This window comes from Chionomys nivalis, chromosome 11 (genome assembly GCF_950005125.1).
Source record: "Chionomys nivalis chromosome 11, mChiNiv1.1, whole genome shotgun sequence".
Classification (NCBI taxonomy): Eukaryota; Metazoa; Chordata; class Mammalia; order Rodentia; family Cricetidae; genus Chionomys; species Chionomys nivalis.
This window is the reverse complement of record NC_080096.1, coordinates 13,952,522-13,965,912: the sequence shown is the minus strand read 5'-3', so window position 1 is coordinate 13,965,912 and position 13,391 is coordinate 13,952,522. Positions and strand designations below refer to the sequence as shown.

Sequence of the window (13,391 nt, the reverse complement as noted above, 5' to 3'; positions counted from 1 at the left end):
CATCCTTGGGAAGATGAATCACCCACAGCTTTGCCCCAGTTGTACAAAGTCATCTCTGTGCTCAAGCAATGAAATCACTGCTCGACATTCTAAAAGAAGTGGTGGCTCACGCTGTGATCTCAGCGCCAAGGAGTGGGGAGCTGGAGGAAGGCTGAGTATTCAGGGCCAGCTTGACTGTTTCTAAACAGGCAGGGAATGTAAGACCCTACCACAAAACAAACGAACAAAAACAACACCAAAACCCTGTAGAATCCACACAGACTGAATTCATATGTGGAGTTTAGCCAGGTCGCAGAACAGAACACGAAAATTCAAAAATAACAACAGTTGTTATGTCTGCATGTTGGAAATGGATGTTTGCAAACTGAAAACCTAAAACCATTTATAAAAATACAAAAAATCAAATTTCTATGGATGAAATTGATAAATAAATGGAAATAGTGTAGACTAAAAACCTAAAATAATGTTCAGAGAGATCAAAGAAGACCAAATAAACCCAAATAAGCCGAGGGCTAATCCATGGAGGTGAGCCCGGTCACCCACAGGCCAGTTCCTCCCTGAGCTCTATGGAGTCAGTGTCAAAAAGGCTTTCAGACAAACCTTAGCAGACTTTTCTTAAAGGGCTCAGCAAGCTCCTCCTAAAATTCACATGGAAATTATAAGGACTGAGGAGGTTATTCCTATCAACTATAATCAGAAGTTCAAGGTCATCCTCTGCCACACATTGGATTTGAGGCAAGCCTGGGCTTTGAGATCCTCTCTCAAAAACATAAATAAAAATAAGCAGAAGGGATGAAAATTCCACAAGGGCGCTAATACACTACGTAGAGAAAAAGCACTCTTTGCAATGAATCTAGAGGCGATAGCTGCAGATCAATCACCAAAAGAATGAGGCTGAAACCCCTGGCTCAAGCCACCCACTTAAGTTAGCTCAAAATGGGGGCTTGAACTGGGGACTGGAGAGACGGCTCAGCCATTAAGAGTGCCTGAGGCTCATCTGAAGGAATCCAAGCTGGATTCCCAGCACCTGAGTCTGTTAGGTTCATTGACCGGGGCTGAGGAGAGCGGACACGTGGTAGAGCAGAGCAGGGAGTGACTGCCATCGGTAGAGTTTAGACCGTGGTTACAGGCACATGAAGTCTAAAAAATTGAAGCTGGACTTGGTAGCACACACCTAACATCCCGAACACTTAGGGAGTAGAAATAGGAGGATCTAGGGTTTGAAGCCCCAGGCTACATGAGGCCCTGGCTAAGCAAAAAAGAAAACTGAGTTAATGGCTGGAGACATAGCTCAGGTAGGAGAGTGTTTGCCAAGCATGCATGAAATCCAGAGTTCCGTTCACTCCACAAACTGAGGATAATGGTTAGCATCTGCAATCTTGGTACTCAGAGGCAGAGACAGGAGAAGCCGAAGTCAGTTACTACTGCTTGTAGTGGAACTCCAGGGCATCCAACGCCCTCTTCTGGCCTCTGGGGGCACTGCATTCATGTGTACATACCCACACACAGATACCCACACATTCACATAATTAAAAATAAAATAAATCTTTCTTTTTAAAGGTTGATTCAAAATGAATCAGAAACCTAAATGTAAAGTATAAAACCTTAGAAGACAACCAGGTATGGTAGTGTGCGGTTGTGGTCCGGGCACTGAGGAACCAAAGACAGGAAGGAGGCTAGCCAATGAGTGGAGGCTAGCCTGGGCTGCATAGCAAGACCTTGCCTCAAACAAGCAGACAAAAGCAGCAAAAACTCCCAGTGTAGGAGGAAATCTCGGTGGTATTGGGATAGACGATGGCTTCCTAAATAGTGTTACAATAACACAAGAGACATTTGAAAAATAAATTTTATCAGAATTTAAAACTCTCTGCTGCAAACCACACCAACAACAAAAGTGAAAATATACCCCACAGAGTGGGAGAAAATCGTGTGTCTCAGAAGGAATTTACCCTGAATCGATAAAGGACTCTCACAAGTCAACAGTGAAGCAATAACAACCCCATTTCCAAATGACGAGGAGCTTGAACAGTTCTCCAAATAAGATAAACTGATGACCAATAAGCGCATGGGAAGGTACTTAACATCATTAGTCACCAGAGAAACACAAATCGAGGCCACCCTAAGGAGACATCTCACACCCACTAACACACCTGTAGTGAAAGAGAGAGGTAGGAAGGATGTGGCCACCCCGGGAACACTTGCATGGCTTTGGAGGTGGTCTTTCCTCAGCATGTTAGTAATGGAGTTTTTCATATGAAGCGGAAGTTCCATTCCAGGGTCTACACCCAAAAAGAAACAAAAGCAGATGTCCACGGGAAATGTGTACCTCCTTCACTGTCCCGGTGTGCACTAGAACCAAGAGTGGGGTGGAAATGCCCAGCACGGAGCAGTGGATGTACGGAATGTGGACTAGAGATCAGAGGACGTATGATCCAATCATTGAGAGCGGTACCGAGGCTGCAATCCTGCAGCTCAGCCAGTGGATGCTTTCCACTCAAACGTGAAGACCTGAGGTAGATGCTGGCACTCACACTAAAGCCAGGCATGGTGCTGCATGTCTGTAACTCTACCACTGAGAGGTAGAGGCAGGAGGGTCCATGGGTCATACTGGTCAGTAGGTGTAGCTAAGCTCTGGGTTCATTGAGAGACCTTCTTTGGAGAAATTAAGTGGAGAGGGGGTGAGGAGGACACAATGGTGACCTCTAACCCCACCACAGACATATACACACAACATATCTATATACATACACACAAATGTATATACATGCAAGAACACATACACAGTCACATCAAACAAACAAAAAAAGGAATCCAGTGTCAATAAATGCCTCAGTCTGGGTGAAACAAATGTCAGGTGGGAGAAGCAGTCACTGAAGGCAATGTGTTGTGTGATTCATTCATATACATATCTGAAACAGGCAACAGAGACCAAAAAATACATGAGCTGACTAGGGTCAAGGGGAAGGAGTGTGTGGCAGAGCAGGGCAGGGCGTGACTATCATTGGTGGAGTCTCATCTGAGGTGTCTAAAATTAGACTGTGGTCATGGTTGCATGAATATGATTGTAAAAAGTCAAAGCTGGCCATGGCAGCCTGCAGCTACTGTCCCAAACACTTGGGAAGTAAAGGGAGGATCAAGGGGGGTCGCTGCTCAGAAAACAAAAAGAAGATTGAGTTAAGGGCTGGAGATGTAGCTCGGCTGGTAGAGTGGCTAGCATCCAGGAAACCCTGAGTTCGGTTCCCAGAAACCAAGTCTTGAGAAGTTCAGGGCCATCCTCTCCTACATCCTGAGTTTAGGGCCAGTCTGGGCAGTGTGAGAGCTTTTCTCAAAAAATAATAATAAATGGGCTGGAGAGATGGCTCAGAGGTTAAGAGCATTGCCTGCTCTTCCAAAGGTCCTGAGTTCAATTCCCAGCAACCACATGGTGGCTCACAACCATCTGTAATGAGATCTGGTGCCCTCTTCTGGCCTTCAGGCATACACACAGACAGAATATTGTATATATAATAAATAAATATTAAAAATAATAATAATAAATTATATAATTGAAAGAACATTATATATACACAGCAAGCTGCCTTTGAAGACGGGTCATTTTGTTTGGCCTCAAGGAAGGAAGTCCCAACACATCTCACCACGTGAATGAACCATAAGGACATTAATCTTGTCATGAAATGCTTGAGACAAACACTATAGATTCCTGCTTCCGGGAGTGTTCAAATTCACAGAAGCCAAAGAGGAGAGTAGCGCTTTCCAGGGGCTGGGAGGGGAGTGGAACTCTCCCTGCTCCCTGGGAGCAGAGTTTCAGTTTTGCAAGATGGAAAGTTCTGTGGGAGGGTGGCGGGGATGGTTGTGCAACAGCGTGACTGTGCTGATGGCCCGCATGCTGCACAGCAGAAATGACTATGATGGGAGATTTGATGCTGCCTACAGTCTGTATACCTTAAAGGAATGCGTGTGTTCGGAAATGGTGTGTCAGCCTACATGGAAGATCTAGCTTAGGGATTTTCTAAAGGGGAACGGTCTGGGATTGGTGATGCGCGTCTGTAATCTCACTACTTGGGAGTTGGAGGATTAAAGATCAAGGGCAAAAGGCCAGCATAGGTTACTTGATACCCTGTCTCAGAAACAACAAACAAACAAAAAGACAAAAACAAAACCCAGGGTTTGGAGAGATGGCCTAGTGGTTAAGAGCACTGGTTGTTCTTTGCAGAGAACCCAGGTTTGATTCTCAGCACTGACAGGGCAGCTCACAGCCCTCTGTAACCCCAGTCCCAGGGCATCCAGTGCTCTCTTACGACCACATAGGCACTATACACACAGTACACGCACATGCAGGCAAAACACCATGTACATAAAATAAATGAAAAATAAAATAAAGAAACAGTCCTTGTAGAGGCCCTGGGCTTGGGTCCTAAAATCCACATCAGGTGGCTCACAACTACCTGTAGTTCCAGTTCTAGGGGATTTGGTCTCTCTCTCTCTCTCTCTCTCTCTCTCTCTCTCTCTCTCTCTCTCTCTCTCACACACACACACACACACACAATTCAAAATAGAATAAATATTTTTTTGTTTTTGTTTTTTTAAACAGAGCATCCCTGTATAGTCTCAGGTGTCCTAGAACTTGTTCTGTAGACCAGGCTGGCCTCGAACTCACAGAGATCAAATCTTTAAAGCAAATGCACACACCAGCAAAGATCACTGTGACTGCTGCTTGATAGACCCTTGATACAACGTGGAGGGCCCAACATATCAGAGAAAATATCCGGTGCATTGGGCTCCATGAGCCTTTGACTTCTTGTCCTTTCCAAGATTCTTTCAAGAAAATGGGAGAGCTTGGGGGTGTAGCTAGATAGTAGAGCACACACTTGGCGCCTGGGTTCAATCTTCAGCATGGAGAAAAAGAGGGGAAGATGAAGGAGAGGGAAAGGAAGTGGGGGAGAGAGGAGACCATTAAAAATGAGCAAAAAAGGCATGGTGGTGCACGCCTTTAATCCCAGCACTCAGGAGGCAGAGGCAGGCGGATCTCTGGGAGTTCAAGGCCAGCCTGGTCTACAAGAGCTAGTTCCGGGATGAGCACCAAAGCTACAGAGAAACCCTGTCTCAAAAAAAAAAAAAAAAAAAAAAAAAAAAAAAAAAAAAAGAGCAATGTGGGGAGGTACGGAGAATTGTTTGACTCCCCCCCTCCTCCTCTTCCTCCTCCTCTTTCTTTCCCTCCTCTTCTTTGTCCTCTTCTTTTCCCTCTCTGTTCTGCTAGAGAGTGAATACAGACCCCACACAAGCAAGGCACTTCTAAGTAACATCCCCCCTCAGTCCGAGTATTTTCTTGAAATGATAATAACCGAGCCATTCCATTCCTAGATGCTGCTTTCCCAAGAGAAATGAAAACATTTGCCCAAACAACCAGAAGACTCGATACTGGTAACCAGATAAGGAATTCCATATATCTGCACCAGGGAGTATTACTCAGCACTGAAAAGTGACACGCAGCAGCAAAGATAAGTCTCTGGCATTATGCAGAGTAAAACCAGACGAAACATGTAAATACTGTGTGATTCCATTTCTGTGCAAGTTCCCAGAAAATGCGACACCATCAGTACTAATAAACAAATGAGTGGTTGCCTGGAAGCCAAGTGGGGAAGTGAGCCGTCTTCATTGTGACGGCCATTTCGTAGATGAAGACAAGCATCATTTGGCAAATTGCACATCCTAAAAAAGGTTTTCTTCTCAATTATGTGTGTTTGTGTATCTGTGTGGGGTGTGTGAGTGCAGTGCTCACAGAGGCCATACAAGAATCCCCTGGAGCCGGGCGGTGGTGGCGCACGCCTTTAATCCCAGCACTCGGGAGGCAGAGGCAGGTGGATCTCTGTGAGTTCGAGACCAGCCTGGTCTACAAGAGCTAGTTCCAGGACAGGCTCCAAAACCACAGAGAAACCCTGTCTCAAAAAACCAAAAAAAAAAAAAAAGAAAAAAAAGAAAAGAAAGAATCCCCTGGAGCTGGAATTACAAGCTGTGGTTGCTGGGAGCCCAACTCAGATCCTCTACAAGAACCACAAGTACTCTTAACCACGGAGCCATCTCTCTGGTCCTAAATTGGATGTTTTAACATAGCCAGGCCTTGCTGCCCTTGGGGGAAGATTGGGTCAGGACTCACTGCCAATAGCAACACTCAAGTCTGCTCTACTTCCATAAAATGACTTAGTGTTTGCATGCAATCTGCTTGACTCTGCCCATCTCCTTTAGATCACACTAAATCAGCTCTAGAAACCTGTGATGGTCATGTATGACTATAATCCTTGCACTTGGGAGGCAGAGGCAAGAGGATCACAGCCAGTTCCAGGCTGGCCTTGGTTACATAGTGAGACTCTACCTCAAAAATCCAAAAATAAATAAATCACTTAATAAGTGACCTTTAGATCATGTATAATGTAAATAGCTGTGTGTGCGTGTGTCTGTCTGTCTATCTTATACACATGTGTGAACAGATGTGCTTGCCTGTGCCTATAGAAACCAGAGGTTAGCCAGAGATATATTTCTCTGTCACACCCCATCTAATTTTTTGAGACAAGGTCTCTCACTGAACCTGATGATTACTGTGTTGGCAAGACTGGTTAGCAGTGAGGCTCCAGGACCTGCCTATATCCTCCTCACCTACAATTCAGGGGCTACAGGCCCACATCGCTGTGCCTGGCTTTTATGTGAGCGTTAGGGATCTGAACTTGGGACCTTAAGCTTATCCAGCCAGCACTTTGTCCCTTGAGCTATCTTTTCTGCCCCATAAATAGTTATTTTATACTAATGACAGGAAAAGAAAATTCATTGACTGGAGGTGTAGCTCAGTGGTAGAGTGCTTGTCTAGCATGCATGAGGCCCTGGGTTCAATCCCCGGCACTGCCAAGAAAATAAGAAAGAGAGAAAGGAGAATATCTTTGTGTGTTCAGTGAACACACAAAATTTACCTGAATATTTTTAATATTTTGTTTTATTTTTAAGTATAGGTATGTGTGTGTTTGTGTGGGTATGTGCACATGAGTACATATAGGCCAGAAGAGGGTGCTGGATCCCCCGTGCTGGAGTTAACAGTCGTGAGCTGCTTGACATGGGTGCTAGGAACTAAACTCAGGTCCTCCATGCTCTTAACCCCTGAGCCATCTCTCCAGGCGCTCCCCAAATATTCCTGATCTATACTTGGCCCAAGCCACAAGAGTAAAACTCACAGATACAGATTGTTAATAATATGTGTAATTTATTTTATCTCAGTCTTATTTCAGTGATGCTGTAATGAGGAAAGGAGAGAGAGAAAGACACACACACACACACACAAAGAAAGAGTCAAGGGGGCTTCTGTTAGCATATCTGAGGTTTGAGAACACAGCTGATTTCTCGTGAGGACACCAGACACCTGCATCACACACTTCCAGAGGGGATGAAAATCGAGCAGCCTTTGAAGATGTTGTGGCGGTTTCCTATAAAGGTAAGCACATACTCACGGCACAGTGCAGTCACTCTACTGCCTGGTGTTTCCACAGAGAGCAGAGCACGTGCCATGGTCAGCTCAGAACCTTCCTCACGAATGTCTCCCGAAGCCTCACTCCCCTTGTGACAACCAAACTAGAAACCGTCTAAACGCCTGTCACCTGAAGAAAGGACAAAAGGACTATGGCACGTCCATACGACAAGCCCCCAAGATGCTACTTAGAGGCACAATTCACAACCCACCCATACACACAACATAGTGAGTGAACCTCAGAAACAGTATAAGTTCCCAAGGGAAGGTGGGCAGAGATAAAGTCCCCAGATTGGAAGAGTTCATCTGTCTGAAGCTCCAGAGACTCATTAAGCAGGATCAAGTGATACAAGCCTCCTGTTGAGAGGCTGAGGCAAGATTGTCACAGAGTCAAAATCTGCCTGAGCTATGGCCAATTCAAACCTGCCCTGGGCAATTTAGGGAAGCTGGAGGGCTAAGGGCCACAGTGGAAGTAGAGTGCTTTGACTGGTGTGTACCAGGCCCTGGCCTTAATCCCCTGTACCACACACACACTCACATACATACACACTCACACATGCACACATGCTCACACACACATATACACTCACACATGCACACACACTCATAGACACACATGCGCACATACACTCACAGACACATGCACATATACACTCACACTCATGCACACATACACAAGTACACAGATACATAGCATCTCTCTCTCCCTCCCTCCCCCCCTCTCTCTCACACACATACACACACACACACACACACACGATTTGTCAGAGCTGAGCACTAGCTGGGCAGCCAGCCATTTCCTGCTTCCCCCTGGATCTGTCTGTCTCTGCCTCCTTGTGCTGGGGTTATACGCTGTGAGAATTTTACAATACAACCCCATCAATAAAGATGAGAGATGGGATGGTCGTGTTTTGGATTTGAGGAGGGAGTGAAAATGACTTTTTGAGGACTGGAGGGAAATTTTGGCAGGGGTGTGTTGGAGGTGGGGGGTGGAGGTGGGATGGGTTTAGAGAATTGAGGGAAAGGTTAATGAAAATGGTAACAATTAGGAAGTTCTCCAGGTGTGTGTCTTTATCTCAATTAGCCAAATACTAGTGGATACGTTTTAACTTATACAAACTGTACTTTAGTAAAGGCCCAGGTGGGTGTAGTCCGGTAAATCACATGTGTACCATGCAGCAGGCTCTGCATTCAATGCCCAGTACTACATGACTTGGGTCCTGGTGGCTTGTTCCTGTAATCCCAGCATTTAGGAGGTGGAGTCAGGAGGATCACAAATTCAAGGTCATCCTCAGTTACTTAACAAATTTGAGGTCAACCAAGAATAAATAAAAGCCTATCTCAATTTAAAAAAAGGAAGAAAGGAAGGAACGAAGGAAGAAAGAAAGAAAGAAAATTATACCTCAATAGAAATTGTCTTCACAAAACTTTTTTTTTGAGATCCACCTGCCTCTGCCTCCCGAGTGCTGGTGTTAAAGGCATGTGCCAACACCGCCCAGCTCCAAAAAACATTTTGTATTTTTATCACTGAGTAGATGATCTAATCGTTAACTCTGGAGGAAAGCAGTCTCAAAGGTCGTCATTCCCATTTTATGGGGGCAGAAACTGAGGCAGTGAGCTAGCTGTGTCTGCACCTCAGCCCTACACAGGCAGCTCCCTGAGGGCCCTGGCTACTGCTCTGCAGGATCCATGCTGTGCCTTGGGATGCGGACAGATTAAAAAAAAAAAAAAAAAGACAATAATCTACCAGCGCCAGACTCCTCCGGAAAGATCCCTTAGCTCACGCTGTTTCCTTGGGGTTCCTCAAGCTACCATTACAATGTGCCATGAGATGAGAGAGAGAGCGCGCGCGAACATGCTGCATGCATATGTCTGTATGCAGAGGCCAGAGGTTGCTTCCCTTTAGTCTTTGAGACAGGGTTTCTCACTGAACCGAGGAGCTCACCAATTCCCCTAGCTGGTCTGGCTAGCGAGCCTCTGGGATCCTCTTTGGCCCCAGTGCTAGGGTCCGTGTGTGCCACCATGACCGGCTTTTTATGTGGGTGCTGGGGGTTCAAACACAGGCTCTCTCTAGGGAAAACACAGCAAACATTTTACTGACCAGATCATCATCCAAGCCTAGGAATTTATTTTTTCACAGCTGTGGAAGCTGGACATCTGAGCTGAAAGGAAGGTGGGGATTGGTCCTTCTGAGGTCTCTCTCCAGCTCTTGCCTCTTTCCTGGGCCCTCACATGGTCATTCTTCTCTGTACTTTTGGGTGTTTTTGTTTTGGAGGAGGGTCTAGCTACTGGCTTGGGACTTGCAAGGTAGACCAGGCTAGCCCGGAATCCTGCCTCAGCCTCTCAGGTGCTGAGATCACAGCCTGACACCTTCTAGAAGGTCATAGCCAGCAGGCCAACCACCCTGTGAAAAGTGAGCGATGTTGGCACTGAGAGAACCCCAAGAAAGTAATAAAAATACAGATGGGCTTCCTGGAGGAAGGGGAAGTTTGTGTGTCCTGGAGGGCTGTCATTTCCCATAGACTTAATAGCATGCCCCTCTGTCCTAACTTGGGTCATGGGCCACTGTGGGATTTGATTAATGATTTTAAACTAATTGCCTTTGCCTTCTTGTGCTACTTGCCTAAATTAGCATCATCTCTGGATCCTTGAATAAATAAACAAAGCAAGCCTTATCATTACTTCTCTAAGAAGGCACCGGCTGTCTGTGTGTAGCACAGGCCCAAGTTTGACAGTGTCTGTCTGGTCACTCTGGGGACCCTGTAAGGCCTTAGCAGACAGGACGTTCCCTGCTCTCCCCTCCCTGCCCGCTGCACACAGTAGGGGCTGAGGAAGTATCTGTTGAGGAGATTTGTTTTCTTGGCTCTTGTGAAATTTCTCGAAAGTATTCTCTCGGCTTCCCATAGACCGACACTGACAGCCGCATTAGCAGCTCTGGTTCTCAGGCACTTGCTGTGAGCCAGGCACAGCGGCCACTGTTCTCAGCCCATGGCATGGAACCATCAGGAAGGCTTCCTCTGAGTGACTGCTTGTATTTCCCGTTGCCCCACTTCAAAAATGAGCAAGAAGAAGGGAATCGCTCTCCATGGCTGTCACTCCAGGGCCTGCTGCTGAAGGTCAGGCCCTGAGGAAGGCAGCAGGGGCTGGGACAGGGCTGCAGGCAAGCAAGAACCCCCAGCAATGGTCACCTTCCAACTCTCCTGGCTATGGGAAGTGCTAGGGGCCTTGGAAGAGCTTTTTTTTGGTTGTTGTTGTTGTTTGTTATTTATTTGTGTATGGGGTGGGCACACACGAGCCACCACATGCCTGTGGAGATCTAAGGACAGCCTTCAGGAATCCATTCTCACCTCTACCTTGTAGGTCTCTCTTCTTCTTCCTCCTGTTGCCCAGTGTATGCAAGCCCACTGGTTTGTCAGTTCCAGCCGATTCTCACCTCCCAGCATGCTGTAAGAGCTCTGGGATTACAAATGAGTACCTTGGAGTCTGACTTTATTATGTTGTTTCTGGAAATCAAACTCAGGTTACCAAATTTGCATGGCTACAGATTTTACCCACTAAGTCAACCCTACCCCCACCCCGCCGCCGGGTCACCCGGGATGAACTGAGAAGTTGAAGTGGAAATCCCCTTGCATGAGACCAACTCTCGTCTAGGAATGAGGATCTCTGGCCCTGGGTGTCACAGCCCTTTCCATGGGTCAGTTCCAAGCCTCATTCCTGGAAGATGGAGTCTCCACATGTCAGTAATTTAGCAACTATTATGTGTCAATCATTCCACCTGTAGCCTTCCCTACAGGGCCCCCCTGGACTCCACTGTTCACACAGGAAAATTTGAGGCTCTGAGAAATGTATTAGCATTGTTAAGATGGTTGTGCTATGAACCCTCTGATGGTGGGGCAGCAACTGTTCAAAAGCCAGGACATCTGGCCGTCTAAAAGGTTCCCTGAAGTCCTTCCTGCTAAGTTTGACCCCATTGCTTCTCTCTCTGTTTCTCTGTCAACACCCCCCCCTTTCTCTCTCATATATGTGCAAACACACACATGCGGAGGCTCACCCATTAGGCTAGGCTGGCTGTCCAGTGAGCCTCAGGGACCTATGTGTGTAAGTGTGTGTGCAAACACACACATGTGGAGGCTTGCTCTGTGTGTGTGTTTGTCTCAGTGTGTGTGTTTGTCTCGGTGTGTGTGTTTGTCTCTGTGTGTGTGCAAACGCACACACATGTGGAGGCTCACCCATTAGGCTAGGCTGGCTGTCCAGTGAGCCCCAGGGATCTGCCTGTGTCCACCTTCCGGGCACCAGCATTACAAATGCAGCCTCTACACTTGGTTTTCATGCAGGTGCTGGGAATCCAAACTCAGGCCTGGTGCTTGTTCAAGAATCCTGCTGACTAAGCCATCTCGCCAGAAACCACTTCCCCTGTCCTCACTTGTTTTTCAGTCCTGGTTATTATTAAGATGTACAGGAAACACACAAACCGCCATTGTTTTATGAGTTTTGACAGTGTGAACACCCACATCCTCAAGCTCTACAGACATAACGCCCGCAGCACCTCCAAGCACCTCTGGTAACCCCTTGAGAAGTCAGCACACACACCTGTGGGTCACTGTCATCCTGATTCATGCAAGTGCAGATTACCTGGACAGTTCTGGAATACCTTAGAGCTGGAGTCTCTCTGCCACACCCCACCCCACCCCTGCCCCCGAGCTATGCTCTTTCCTGTCCTTACATTTGGGAGGCTCATTGGGTCCCCATGTTGTCATTCACTGACCTGGTGTCTTGGTGAGTGGCTGGGCTGACACAGGCCTATGCGTGCCGCAGCAACAGCCACGAGAATAGCTCCTGTGGCTTGAACTGCTTCCTTGGGCTCTGCTTGGTGTGGATGGATGATACCATCACACTCCCACCTGAGACAGACTCAGCCTTCCTCTTCTGAGCTCTGCCCCACCCCGGGGAGCCCAGCTGCAGTGGCCTCTACAGTGTTTGCGCCTGTTATGTGTGGTTTTTGTTGGGGACAGATTGAGTCCGTGGGACTGTGTGGCAAATGGAGATCTCCAGGGAGGTCCTGGAGGGAAAGGCTCTGGCCCTGGCTGGAGGACATGATTTCACCCCTTGGGAGAATCTTAGGAGAAGATCCCTTTGCTCTGCGGCAGTGGATGGACGGAGGTAGCTGTATCCTACCTTACCTCGGCTGGCTCTTCATGTTCCCACCCCATGTGCTTGCTGAGAGGGTCAGGAACCTCCTCCATGCCATGACACATGCCTGCTTGCACCACACTCCTGTGGGACACGTTAAACACCCATCATGAGGGGGCCCTAGCAGACTTGTGTGCTAGCCCCAACTCTGCCGTGTACTCTCTGGGTGACTGCGCAGTTCTGAACCTGAGTCTCAGTTTGCCCGCAAAATGGGAATAATGGTCTCTCTTTTCCTGATGAAAGTTAAATTCGGAAACAGTACAATGCTTGGTGAGAAGGAAGGCCTGGACAATGGTAACTTTTTCTATTTGTTTTTTTCTTTTTTTTTTCATTTCGTGTGTTACAAGTTCATGAATGTGTGCACATGCCTGTGCATGTGTGTGGAAGCCAGAGTTTGACATCAGGTACCTTCCCCAATCGGTCTCTACCTCTTCTTTTGAGATGGCATCTCTCACGGAACCCGGAGCTCTCATTTTGTCCTGGGTTGGCCGGTCAACAAGCCCACGGAGCTTTCTGTCTCCATCTCCCCAGCACTGAAATTGCCGCCATGCCTGGCTTTTTAACATTGGTCTTTGGGGATTAAACTCAAATTCCCAAGCTTGCACAACAAGCCCTTTCATGATGGAGCCAATCTCACAGCCCCCACTGGTAGCTGTTGTTGTAGAATCTTGTCTCTGACATCTAAAGTCCTTCC

At 47.1% G+C, this 13,391-nt stretch overlaps 1 non-coding gene across 1 annotated transcript; it reads left to right on the top strand.

The window, feature by feature from the left end:
• The first annotated feature begins 6,825 nt into the window (after positions 1 to 6,825).
• Trnaa-agc (transfer RNA alanine (anticodon AGC)) lies at positions 6,826 to 6,897 on the top strand. The gene has a single exon. It is a non-coding gene; the product is annotated as a tRNA-Ala (tRNA).
• Positions 6,898 to 13,391: the final 6,494 nt, after the last annotated feature.